This window comes from Corvus cornix, chromosome 3 (genome assembly GCF_000738735.6).
Source record: "Corvus cornix cornix isolate S_Up_H32 chromosome 3, ASM73873v5, whole genome shotgun sequence".
Taxonomy (NCBI): Eukaryota; Metazoa; Chordata; class Aves; order Passeriformes; family Corvidae; genus Corvus; species Corvus cornix.
In genome coordinates this window covers 102,392,094-102,405,819 of record NC_047056.1, presented here as the reverse complement: position 1 = coordinate 102,405,819, position 13,726 = coordinate 102,392,094, and positions in this window count along the sequence as shown.

The following is a 13,726-nucleotide window of genomic DNA, read 5'->3' as shown; positions in this document are numbered from 1 at the left end:
AAAAAAAAAAGGAAAAATACCCCCAAAACTAACCCGCCCAGGAGGAACGCACATGGCCAAGAGTTTCTCTGTCCCTCGAGGTTGGAGGTGGGTGCCCCTCGCCTCACTTCAGCAACCTCAGGTTGCACCTGTGCAGTCTGAGCTGATACCCCGGGCTTCCTTTTGCTGAGGAGAGACAGGCATTTCCAGACGGGGGGTTCCTCTCTCCTCTTGCACCTCCTATTTTAGGACGGCATGAAGAGCCCAAAGGACTGCCTGTCCCTTGTGATTGCCTAGATGAGAAGTTGGAATGTTTGATGGTTGGCATTAGGTTAGATGACTGTCTTTCGACATCTGGACAAAGTAGTGGCTGTGGGTTGTCCTCAGATTTGAATAGAAGGCATGCTATGGTTTGTCATAAGTAAAAAATGAGAATGTCTGGCAGTAGCAGTCCATTTCTTATGAAAATATATGAAATCTAAAAATCTGTCATCCATAGTAGCTAATAACAATACACAATTTTACACTTAATTTTGCACATTATGGAAATGGAACTCAGAAATGATTAGTTCGTTTGACCACTCTTCCCCCATGAGGCACTGTCAATGATGGGATTGTAACCTGGTTCTTTTGTGTTCTTAGTCTTGCTCTAGCCATGTGAATTTCTGAGAAGTGAGAATTTAAATATTTAAGACACTTCATGAAAAAGATCTAATGACATTCTTTGGTTCAGATGTGAATCATATTAAAGTACCAATTTTAGCTGGAAGTAAATTTACTACTTTCTTTGCAGTGGAAATAGTTTTGTCATCTAGACAGAAGTATTTCTGCTTTCAGTGTTTATGGATAATATCTCTCTTCTCTGCTGTCCTTTTCCCAGTCTTCAGGTTTAGTTAACTGAGAACAATAATGCCATCACTTTATTCTCATGATAGAGAGACATGCATCCTTCAATAAAAATAGTGAATTTCAGTTTTTCAGGGTTCAAGCTGTATACTTATGTTCATATGGATCAAATGCTGAGTTTCTTAGATGAATGTGTTGACTTTGAATGATTCTTTTCTTTTTCTATTCAAATATTGATATAGCTGTCTTTCTAGAATAGCATCTTCTTGTTCTCATTTTTTTTTTAACGTATGCAAAGGCATCACATCATAAATGGAAGAGAAAAAAAGGTGTTTAGTGAAATTCAAAGACTGACATCAGTTACTTTTTCACTGTGGCAGTTATACTAATCTGTTGATAGTTACAGACTTCTCATGTCTCATAAACTCAGGGGTTATGGCCTGAGACTCACAGGAATTAAGCTGATTTACAGCAGTTAAGGATAACATTAAGGGTCCGTGGAAACTTATGTTAACATAAGTTAACATTCAGGGTCTGTGGAACCAGAAAGATAATTTGAAAAAAAAATTAAAAAATAAAGAAAGATTGTTTTCTAATATATGCATTTTAAAGTTTTATAGGATTAAACATAACAGATGTTATTTATCTCTGGAATTGTGTAAATACTTTTCTAATGATTGTCAGAAATTATATGTTCTTTTGCAGCATGACCTTCACCAACTGCAACATTTTAAATTAAATTATGAAGACATTCTAATAGGCTTAGAGCTAAGGCTGTAAAACAGTGTTTAAATATTTTGATTTCTTTTTTTAATAACTGTTAATGTGCTTCATTGTTAAAGCTAGTCCAAGTTGAAAGCCATTTTCTGTAGCCCTTCATCAACAGTTTCTGTTTTCTAAACACTTTACATTTTTCCCGTTTAAAGTTTGCATCTTTTTAGGTTGCGCTCGCACAGTTCACACTTCCCACGTTTGCCAATCATCAAGGCTATGTGGAGTAATTTTTAGATAGTTCTAAACAAACAAAACATTATTTCATCCTTTCCATGCAAAACAGTGGAGAACAGACTGCTTCAGCAAGCTGCAGGTGCAGAAGGATGGAGTCTGGGTGTGGGAAAGGCTCTGCACTTTGAACTAGGTGGAGTATCTCCTGCCAAATTTTAACCATGTTTGGGTGATCGTCTGTGGTTTTGCAAGTCTGCTCAATGAGAATATTCTGTCTCTTGCTGAAGCATTTACAATCCCTTACAATCCATCTCTCTTCATGACCTCTATTCAACACACCTCCAACACCCATTTTCTTGTTTCATTTCAGTTCCCTTCTCTCTACACCGTCTCATCAGTGCTTTGTGCTCTACCACTATCCCTCATCAAGAAATTTTCCCTCAGTTTCTCTTCAGTCACAGTTTTAGGATAATGTCAAGAAGTTGCCTTAAAAATAAAAAAACATACAAAAAACTCCCGTCAACCAACAAACCGCAAACTTTTATATAACTGTGATTAATGGATACTGCTGGAGATGCCTGTTTTTTCTGAGCTAATTTGATTAATGAATTTATCATCTGCTTTAGATGTTTAGCTTCTGGGGGCTTACTTAGCAAAGCAGTGAGTGCAGGCTTGGCTGCTCTTAGATGATGGCACTGGCAGTGCAGCATCACTGTTCACACTCCCTCTGACCAGCTTCAGCCTCATTAACTGGGGTCATAATCTCTCCTTGCACCAGGACATGGGAATTTACAATATTCCTAACCTGTTATTACTGACCTTAACGATTTTTTCTGCATTCTGAACATAGGAAAGAAACCCAATAACATCATCATCTCTGGCTCTGTCCTGATCTACTCTGAGATAGTGAATTTATATTTTTCCATTGCTATTTTTTCTTTTTATGCTTTTTTCTATACTTGGCATTTTGTAACTGTTGCATTTATGTTTAATTTAATACAGTGAAAACCCCTAAAATATGTAGCAAAATAGATACCAAATAGCTTATTTTTTAAACCTTATTTTTAAAATGCTCTTATCATCCTGCCTTGAGCTGAGCTTTGGAGCCTTAGACCCCTATTGCTAAAAGCGGAGCTGAAACCACCATTGATTTTAATGAGCGGAGAACATTTGTGCAGAAAAATTTAGGAACACGTTTCAAAAAAAAACCAGAGATAAAAAAAAATGATGATAAGGGTGGAAACTTTCCTATCTGTTATGAACTTTAGATTATAGAAATCTGTCCATTACAATCCTGTTAATGTTGAATTTCAGATGCCCAGAAGCTCTTATCTATTTCAGGCACACTACACTTGGTAGAAGCTGAATACAGTTTCTATATCTAAGTAGCCTGGGAGAGTCCTGAGGTTTTGGTTAAGCTGAGGGAGCTGGGCCAATTCAGCCTCAAGATTACTGAGGGAGACCTCATCTGTGTTCATCATTTACTGAAGGGAGGGTCTCAACAGGATGGACTAGGCTCTGCTTGGTGGTGCCCAGAAATAGGACAAGAGGAAATGGGCAGAAACTGATGCACAGGACGTTCCACCTGAACATGAGGAAGAACCTCCTTGCCGTGCAGTTGACCACACACTGGAACAGATTGCCGAGAAGCTGTGGAGTTTCCCTCACTGGAGATACTCAAGAACCATCTGGACACAATCCTGTGCAAATGTGCTCTGGGATAACCCTTCTTGAGCAGGGAGGTTGGATCAGATGACCCACTGTAGTCCCTTCCAGATTTTGGTCCTTCAGCCTTGGGCAGCTTTTGCCATTTTTATCCAGTGATGGTGAAATATAAAATGTGAAAACTTAAGAGGATAATTGTGGTGACAGTTTTTCCTGTTGCCTCTTTTCTGTTCTTCTGCTGGCTTCTGGTGACTTCATGATTCTTGCATTCACAGGGTCACTTGTAAATAAAATTGTCCAGGACCTGTTCTCTGGCTCTGAGGTACAATATAACCACATAATTGTCTGTCTGAACGTTCTAAACTCCAAAACCAAATGTCTGCATCCAAACTACCTCTTAGGAGTTATTCCTAATCCATTTTAATCCCTAAAATGTATGGAAGATTAGTATCTGACTCGTGCCAAAGCTTTTCAAAAGGCCATGCTACCAATTAGTTGCATGAATAATACTTCACTGATCCTTGGACCTGTGAGCTGGGCCTGTGTAGCCAACTGCTTTGACTCTACCCAGCTCCTGAAGAAGTGGAGGATGAGCAAGTGTATTTTTTATCAAGTGACACTTGTAAAGACTCCAGACTTAATTTCTGCTTCCTGATCAAGTGATACAACCAAAAAGATATTGTAGTGAGCCTTTTCCTGGTCTTAAAATCAAGAGTCATACACAGTTAGAAGGGGAAAAGGGATTTTACCTTGGTATTTATTTTAAGGATCCTTAGGTGTACACGTCCAGGTCATATGCATCGAGATGCACCCCACTGAGTCTATCCCTGTGTCTCTCTCTCTGTGTCTCTGTGTCTCCCCCCCCCAACAGTGGGTATAACATTATAAGTTTTACTAATTAGCATATCTATCAAAGATTCCCCAATGAGAGGCTCAAGTGAACCCCCCTCCCCAAGGAACCTTCCCCTGGATGGTTCTATCTTGGTTTACAGAATGTGTTCTGGAGAGGACCTTGGGGTCTGGGGCACACTGATCCCTAGCTACAAAGCTTCTAAAATGTTTAGTCTCTTAGCTTGACAAACAAGTCCAAGAATGTAGGCAAAAAGCACCAGGAATACAGAAGTTGTAAAAAGGTATAACAGGGGTATAAAAGAAAAGGCAAAAATCTTCATGGCATCAGTAGTAGGAAAGATTTTGAGAAGGAATGGGTAGAAATACCTTCATTTAAGTATGTTTATCTTTTTAAAGCTGTTATGTAGACAGAATCCCAAATAGGGAAGTCACTTTAAGTTCTCAGGGAGCAGCAGGTCAGGGTGATGGGCAGGGGCAGGGTCTGAGGAGCTGGAGTTGCACCCAAGTGCAGCTTCCCAGTGCCCTGGCAAGGGGAGAAGAGCAGGAGTGCTGGGCTGAAGCCAGCTGAGGCCAAGCCAAGGGAGGTCATGGTCATCCTGCAATGCCATCCCAACTCAGCAGCCTGGCCCAAGCATGCGCCAGAGTTCTGATGCAGCTCCCAAGTCAGGGCCTGAAGCCCCATCCCAGCTCCTCAAAGCTCTTCCTCATTAACTTCGCTTTTCTTCTGGACATTTTATCCAAGGTTCATCTTATCAGACCTGATCTTGAACAGAAGTAGCAAACCCCGAGGAAGCGAGGGAAGAGTTTGTAGATCTTGCACTCAGATCCCTGACAGCAGCATCATATTTATTCATTGGAGTATGAAAGAAAAATAGCTGAGGGACTAGATTTTCATTTAGATGTCTGTGTCTGTACACTAAATGGAAACTGGACTGAATGCACTGGCTATTTTTCAGGGGGGAGGGAGAGGATGTTATGTCTTAAATTACTACTGTAAACAAAGAAGCCTTCCTCAGGATTACAACAATATCCTTTATGAACTTTTGAAGAATTGGATGTTAATGACCATGCAGTTAGATCAATTTACAGTGAATTTTTATTTCTTGATCCTTCTATTTTCTGGAGTATGTCTTTCTCAAAGTTATTTTGAGTGTTCCAAAATGTCACCATTTTTGTACAGAGACAGAAGAAACTAAACAACAAAACCAACAACATCAAAACCCTCTAAGCAGACATAACCATAGTCAAATAAGGAGAATTCACTTATTCGTAGTAGACTTATGCAAGTTTTTTTTTTTGGTTTGGGAATGTAGTGTAAAAGTTCACACTCTTTACATAAATTTTATTTTACCTTTTGTCTGTGTTATGAAATAATAAAAAATATAATCTAGCCTTGTGGTGAAACCAACCAAGTGATTGTAGCCACAGAAGCAGCGGCTATGTGTTTGAAAGATCTTGGTAAAGTAAGCTTGATCTTAAATTTGCTAGTTTAATCATATATAGGTCCAGGTAGGTTCGGTGTAAAAGAATTTTCATTCTCTTATTTTTATTTCATTTTTATTTCCCCTATTTGGGCTTGGGGTTTTTTGTTGGTTGGTTGGTTTGGGGCTTTCTTCAGTAAAGACAGTTTCATATTATATTTAATAATGAGTAAGAGGATTCCAATTGATAGCAAACTTTCACCCCAACTACCTACTCCCTCAACTTCTTTCATAGCTTATCTTGTGATCCTGTAGTTACTGGGTGAGTTTGAATCCACAGGACTGCTGTAACAAGATGTTGAATATCTGCCAGAAGAAAAACATCTTCTTTAAAGGTGTTGGCACTCTGGAGCTGGTACTTTGAAACTGAAACAGTCATGAATATTGGTCCCTTCTGAATATAGGATTTTGACATGGCTTTAATAAAGGTGGTTACATTGTTCCTTCTGTAAAGGGAGGATAATAATGGCAGTCTACTAGGAAAATTTCCACAGTCTCCTCTAGCTCTTGCTACAAATAAATCTAAAATAAAAATGACATTGTAATGTTTGTACAGGGAAAAAATATCTCCAGAGAGTAGTGCAACTTCAAAAAATAAGCTGCCAGAAAAAAAATAAATTCAAAAGTATATGTAATTATCTTCTAATGCAATCTTGTTAGGTGGACTACTATCACATGGCAAATAAACTTTTTGATGTCTTTCTTCAGTTGACATTTTGCAATTGCAGACAGGGCTTTCCTAAATCAGTTTTAAAGATTGGAAACCTTTTTAGAAATATCAGACCATAAGGAATAAAAAAATTTCATTTTCAGTGTATGACTCTCCATTGATGATGTGTTAAATTTGTCTCTAAATGACTTTACAAGAAATAGATTAAAAATATGTTTCTAAGTGCACACTGGTTACTTAATTATGATTATCTTATTATTAGCTCTTTCCCAAGCTACTGAAAGAGAAAAGGCAAAATGTTTTCTCAAGTATGACATGACATTTTCTTGCATTTCCCATGTAAAACTAGAGAGATTGTCCACTATACTTTCTTTGTCTTTTAATTTTTTTTTTTTTTTTTTTAATATTGGAAACATGTAGGCAACCTAATATCTGCCTGCTTGTATTATAACAGGGTTATTTGCTTGGCTTTTTCCATTTTCATATGGGCTTTGGGATCCTTTATTAAGTCATTGTTCTGTAAATGCATTCTATTATAATTTTGCTCATTTTTAATAATATGTATGATATTTCTGTTGCCCTGAAGGACTCCCATGAAAATTAAATGTTGAAATAAAATGAGCATCCAATGGTTCTTTCTATTAGGCTAGTTAATATTTCATAAAATATATTTTATCTGTGAGTCTTTCAATACCTGAACTCAAAAATTACTTTCTAAATATCATAAGCGCTAACAAATACCCCTTGACTGAATAGCAAAGCAGAAATTCAATCTGTGTGACAGTTGCTATTCATAAACAGTTGGAACTTCACTCTCGTGGTTTATGCTGTTAGCTGAACCCTTTTGACTGAGTTACAGAACTAGATTCAGTAAGGGAGTCATACCTTGCTATATATGAAAACCTTTTGGAGGAAGCTTCTATTTTTCTTTTTCAAATACAGAGCCCAGTCCTGGAGACCTAAATCATTCAAAATGCGTATCAATTTTATGGCCAGACCAGCATCATCCTGCCTACAATACAGAAAAGGCTGTCAGAGATACATGCACACAGTTTTCTTTGAATCCAGTGAGATTTCTGTCTGCATTCAAAGAATGAATACAGCCCTAGATGCTTAGAAATGACAAATGTATACAATTAGAATTAATTCCATTTGCTAAGGTGTATGAGTATTGAATAAAGTCATTGAGATTGCACTGTGGTGCCATTAAAAATAAGTTTCTGCTCAACAAAAATTGAGTGGCCCAAATTTGTAAATTCATTACTGTTTCCAGTAGTAATTTCCAAGCAACATTTTCCCAGCCTCTAAACAATCTTAGGTCCATTGGGTCGTGTCTATTCATGTATATAATTCTTTCACCTAAAAGTCTGGCTCAGCTAATTGACTTGCAGGTTAACCCTGTTATCTTCATACTCTTCTTTTTTTTTGCTGATTGTGTCCATACAAAACTATTGTTTACAGAAGGATTTTTTAGAGATGTAGCATACTAAACTGTAACCAACTACTTTATGTATAATGCATAAATGAGTGTAGACTACAGCTCATTTTACTTAGCTGTGTTGTTCCTTCAATAATAATGGAAGAAAAAAGCCATGCAAAATTTATGTTTATCCTTAAGTTTAGAAGATGCAGCATGATTTGAATATACTCAGGACAAGCTGCATAAGGTATGACAGTAGTACCTTAACTTCTTCCTTCCCCCTTTAAAAAAGCAGAAATTTTTGTTTTAGTAGAGAAAAAATCTGACTGAAAAGGAAAGGAAAAAAAAACTGACTTGAGACAAGACTGGTTTTGTAGTTGTTTTACTCTTAGCTGTGGTACAAAGTCTTTTAGGGACCCTGGTCATGTCACTGAGGCCTAGGCTGGTGCCATCAATTATTATTTAAAGAACTAGAAGCACTCTTCTGTTTAAAACATGGGCATATTACTCATCTTAGGTGTCAGAGTTCTGGGTTTAGTTGCTTATGCAGCCACCGTGGTTTAAAATCCTGTCATTCAGTTTAAGTGTAGCTATTAGTTAAGACACACTACAGGCTACCTGGCTATTTTCCAGTTACCATGTTGTCACCTTGCCCTTGTTGAGAAATTATTCAAAGAAACATGAACAAAACTTTTAACTAAGAGATTAGAGTACTCATCTGAAGGCAAAGGTACCTGGGTTCCTATTTCTGTTCCCATAGTTCAAAGACTATTTAATATAAAAATGGAAATAGCCTTGAGATGAGAATGTTCATCCAAAAATAGGTGCTTCGTTCTTCCCTACAAAACAGAGAAAAGGACTGTATCCTACTTTCCTGGTGTCGCGGTTTTGGATTTTACTGCCGATTATGGAATGGGTGGGCAAGTGTATCACAATTTGTGGCAGGCATGTTTTAAAACCTCATGATTTTGTGTTGTGCTCAGGCATGTGGTGGATGGTTGGTGTTGCAGAACACAGCACAGAGCCCTGAGGAGGATCCCCAGGGATTTAGCAGGAGTTCACGGCAGGCCCTGTTGATAGGTGCTGTGCTGCTTACATCCAGAAAACTTCAGGCATGCCTGTAATAAGAAGCACTAACCTCTTGTAAACTCAAATCTACAGTCTCTCTTGGGTTTAAGTGCCTCCAAGTTTAGGCAGCAGCTGTTGCTTTGCTTTTTAGATTACAGTTTCTGCCTAAACATCTCCATTTTCTCCAAATTCTTCTTTAGATGTTTAAATCCATTATTGGCTCTGTCCCTTGATCTCTGTTCTGCTTACCTTCCCCTATGTCAATGGGAATATTCATACTTCTTTCACCTCACTTTACCTTCTGTGTTGCCTGATAGCAATTATATAGGACAAGGGCTGTCTCCAGGGGAGACATCTCTCCAGGGGAGGTATAAGTGAAATACAACAAACATGGCATATGGGGGTATTGTCAAACACAAATAAACTTCAATAATAAAACTGCATACTAATTTAATTTCACTTTCCTGTTCCTTAGACCATCACTGATATTTTACATGCAATGCTATAAGAATTATATTATTTTGGATGTCATCAAGTTTGGGGGGGTAATAATCCACAATACAGAGGGAATTCTGTGTGTGAAAGCATGGCCCATGCAGCCTCTGTGCTGTGTTTGCAGAGTATGAGGGAATTGCTAATGATAAAAGGCCTTTGAAGACTTTGATCCCTGGGATAAGCTTGTAGAGATTGTTGTTCTGTGGCCATTTCATGGGGAGATAATCACCTGAGGCCGAAATGGTAACCCCATGTCCAGAATATGGTGAAATTCACAATTACACAGCCCTGATATGGCCAGTGAGTCTTTTAGCTCAGTTAAAAAAAAAAAAAGACAAGACAGCATATGAGTTCTGAAGCTTTTGAAACTTTACCAGACATTAAAAAAAAACCACCCCTCCAAAGAAATTTAACCTATGAAAATTAAATTTTCTATTATGTCAATGTTTTTGACCTGAAGAATGGGATTTTTTAAAATATGCACTTTTTTTTAATTGGAAAAAGGAGGTAATTATATTTGAAGCATAAGTAAGTGGAAAGTGAAATTTTCTTTTGAAAGATGAGGGGTTTTTTTCTACTTAACTATAAAGACTAAATGCTAATGTCAAAACAAAATATTTAGAATCTGCAAAAATGCTGAATATTTTTGAACTGAAAGGTTTTGCTGAATTTAACTTGGACTTGAAAAATAGATTTGATGACTGAGTAATAATATATTTCTTGGTACACAGAGTATTTGCCAAAGGGGAAAAAAAAGTAGTTGTTTTAAATAAACCATCCTGACTGAAGCATGTGAGCTGGGTTTATGACTGGAGTCATACATGCTGTTTGACACAGGAATGCTTTTCCAGACCAGAAACAGATAATTCCTTGCAACCCCAGAGATACCTGTACAGGGAAACTGGGCTTTGATAACCTACCCACACCAAATATTATTAAGCCTTATTATGTGTCTAGTTGAGTATTAGAGATAAATGAAGCTAATAAAGAGGAAAGAGTCTGAGAAGAACCAACTATAATAAGTTAAACTGAAAATGGTGTAAATCACATATGTTCATCTCAGCTTTAACTGGGCTCATGGTTCTTAGTGAATAATTTATTTGACACATTATTTCTTTCTTGTCTTCTGCTCACAAATTGCTTATGAGAAAATAGCTATTTTATCAAATGTATTAAGTGTGCAAAATTGTTTTGTTGAATAATTTTCATTAACAGAAATTGCATCTTGTTTTTATATTCAATTTCTGGATTATTATTTGTGCTCATGAACAAAGGCTTGAGAAGTATTTATAGTATGGAAATGTTTCTGGCACATAGTTCAAACTCCTACATCCTCCTTGTAAATGAAATAGTGGGAATTTTCATAGCAGCAGGATGAAATCCCATCAGTACAAGATAGCTGGAAGAAAGATAAACCAAATCACATCCAAAGGAGAGATAAAACACTACATTTTTTAAACAAAAATTATTAACCCTTTGGAAAAAAAGATAGAGAGAGCGATACAATCTAATGCTCAACGTATTTTATGGAACAGGAAAATAAATTCATTGGTTTCTATATAGTCAAAGGAAAAATAAAAAGAAACACTTTAGCATATTTATTATCTAATCTCCACCATTCCTGAGCAATATCTCTGTGAGTACTGGTAGACCACAAACAGTCTTTTGAAGATCTTTACAGTTCCAGAGTCCATAATCTCCCAGAAAATCTATTTCAGCACTTTACTATTCTTACCATTTTATTACTGTTTTCTAATATTCTAATCCTAATTTCACACACTGTTGTAGTCTAAACCCATCATTTCTTGTTCTATCTCTTAGGTCATGGAAAATTATTCCTTCTCTCCTACTTGCAACATTTTATATATTTGAAAAATTTCTGCTTTTCAATGTTTTTATTTTTTCTTAGGTTAAAGAATCATAATTCATTCATGTTTTTCCTTCTCTCCAGTTATGTTTTCTAGAATCCCAGTTGTTCATACTATTCTACTGAGCTCTCTTCAATTTTAAATCTTTCACAAACTGTGGTGCTCAAAATTGGAAAAAGAAACCCAGCTGAGGCTTGAACAGAGCAGAACAGAACAGAAGAATTGTTTACAGGCTGTCTGACTATTTCTAACTTTTATTATGGTCTATGCCTTTTTGCATCAGAGTGGCACTGTTAATTCACATTTAGATTGTCACCCAACTACACCTTTTTCTGTGAAACTGTAGCATTTTCACATAATTTCCCACATTCCTGTTTCCGACCTTAAAATTTTGAAATCTGTGAATCTTGTGAATTTCTACAACTTATTCCCCTGGTGCTTATATTCAGAAATTCTTTCATCTTAGCAGAACTCTGTATCAGTAAGTCTTTTCTTGACAGAGCAGTCCTTCTAAATAAATTGAAGACCCTGAAGAGAAGTTAAACTCCACAGAGGGAGGTGGAAAAAGATTTAAGATGGTCCACTACAGAGGAAAAATTTACTTGCCATAGCTGATGTCAAGTAGTTAGAAGTCACTGAATCTTCAGATAAGATCGATTTGTGGAAATGGAGTGAAAAAGGAGTTTTGAACATAATTACTGTAAAACGTTTTAAGAGTGGACTATGGAAGTTATTACTAATGTTTTTCCAGCTGTGTTTTTATTCCTAGACAATTCAGATTTCCTGAATTACACTGTTTGGAGGGACTAAGATTTAGCAGAAGGGGTGGTTTTTTTCTCTCTTAGACTCATAGGAGTGGTAGCTGGAAGGGATATATGGTGGTCCTTATAATGCACCTCCTGCTCAAAGTGAGGCTAATATCAATCCTGGATCGACATCAGGTGTGGCTTTTTCTAACCTTGCCTTAGAAAAGATGAAGATTTCACCGCTTTATAGACTGCTTCAGTGCTGTGCTATCTGTACAGAGAAAATAAAGTTTTCATAATGTCCAATTTGAATTTCTCAAGCTGCCACTTGTTATAGCTGCTTCTTATTAAATTGTCTATCACTCCAAAGTGTTTGGCCAGGTCACGTTTTTAATGGCACTTTTTGAGGAGGTAGACTGCTTTTGGATTGTGCCTTAGCCTCCTCTTTCCTAGACTAACACTTACATGTTTTTCCATTTATTGTGGTCCATATGTGTCTCCTGAACAGGTTGTTTGCTTTCAGATGGACTCTTTCCAGTTTCCCGACACTCATTTTGAGTCAGGGAGCCAAAAACTGGACATGCCACTCCAGGTGCAGCCTTGTCAATGCTGTGTAGAGTGACATGTTAAGTGCTGGCCTTGCTTCTAACTAGTGTAGCCCAATATGCACTTTGTCTTGTTCATGTTGGTAGTGCACTTCTGCTCATATTCAGCTTGATAATTACTGTAATCCCCAGGTCCTTTTTGTCAGGTGCCACTCAGCCCAGTTCTGCTTCATGAGGTCATTCCACCTCGCATGCAGAATTTAAGACTTCTCCCTCCTGAGCTTCACAAACCTTCTGTTGACCCAGTTTTCACTTTTCTCAAGGCCCTAGAGCTGAATCTGTATCACATGATGTCTCAAACAGGTTTTCAGCAAATTTTCTGAGGGAACATTCTGCTTCATCATCCAGGAGGAAATAGTGAACTGCTTTCTAGCCCAAGAGTATTTGTTTCATTAGCAACTGTTAGACCTCAAGCCATTGAATATTGCCTTGGCACCTAGTCCTGCAGCCAGTTTTCAGCCCAGTTAAAATACTCTTTATCCTGGCACAGTTTCTCAGCCACAAGAATGTGGTGGAAGGCATTGCCACATGCCTTAGTGGAGTAAAAGTTATGGGAACTGTTACCTTTTACCTTCCCAGTCCATCATTTTATCATAGAAGACAACCATGTTGGCCAGGTAGGATTTGCCTTTGTAGATCTGTGCTGATCTTGGTTGCCTTCTTGTCTTTTGCATGCTCATAAATGGACGATAGAAGGATATGCATCCTCCATTCCACAAGAGATTGCACTTGGTGTGTCCAGCTGACAGTTCCCAGGATTGTCCTTACCTTTTTTAAAGGCATGATCTGTTATTGCCATGTTTTTTTAATAGCAAGGAAACAGCTTTATAATTACAATGGCCAATCCTTCTACAGCCTTAGGGCTCTTTTCAGGCTCTGCAGATTGAATAATTTAGTTTTTCTAAATAATCCCTCTGCCTCGGCTGGAAGCCGGCTTGTCTGGTAAGGCTGAGAAAAACCCAAAATATTTCAGTTTTCCTTGTCATTCATTGCCAGGTTATCATCCCCGTCCATCAGCATTCACTCATTTGGTTGCTGAATTAATTTTTCTCCATTACTTTTACAAAAATTGATACCCTAGGTTCA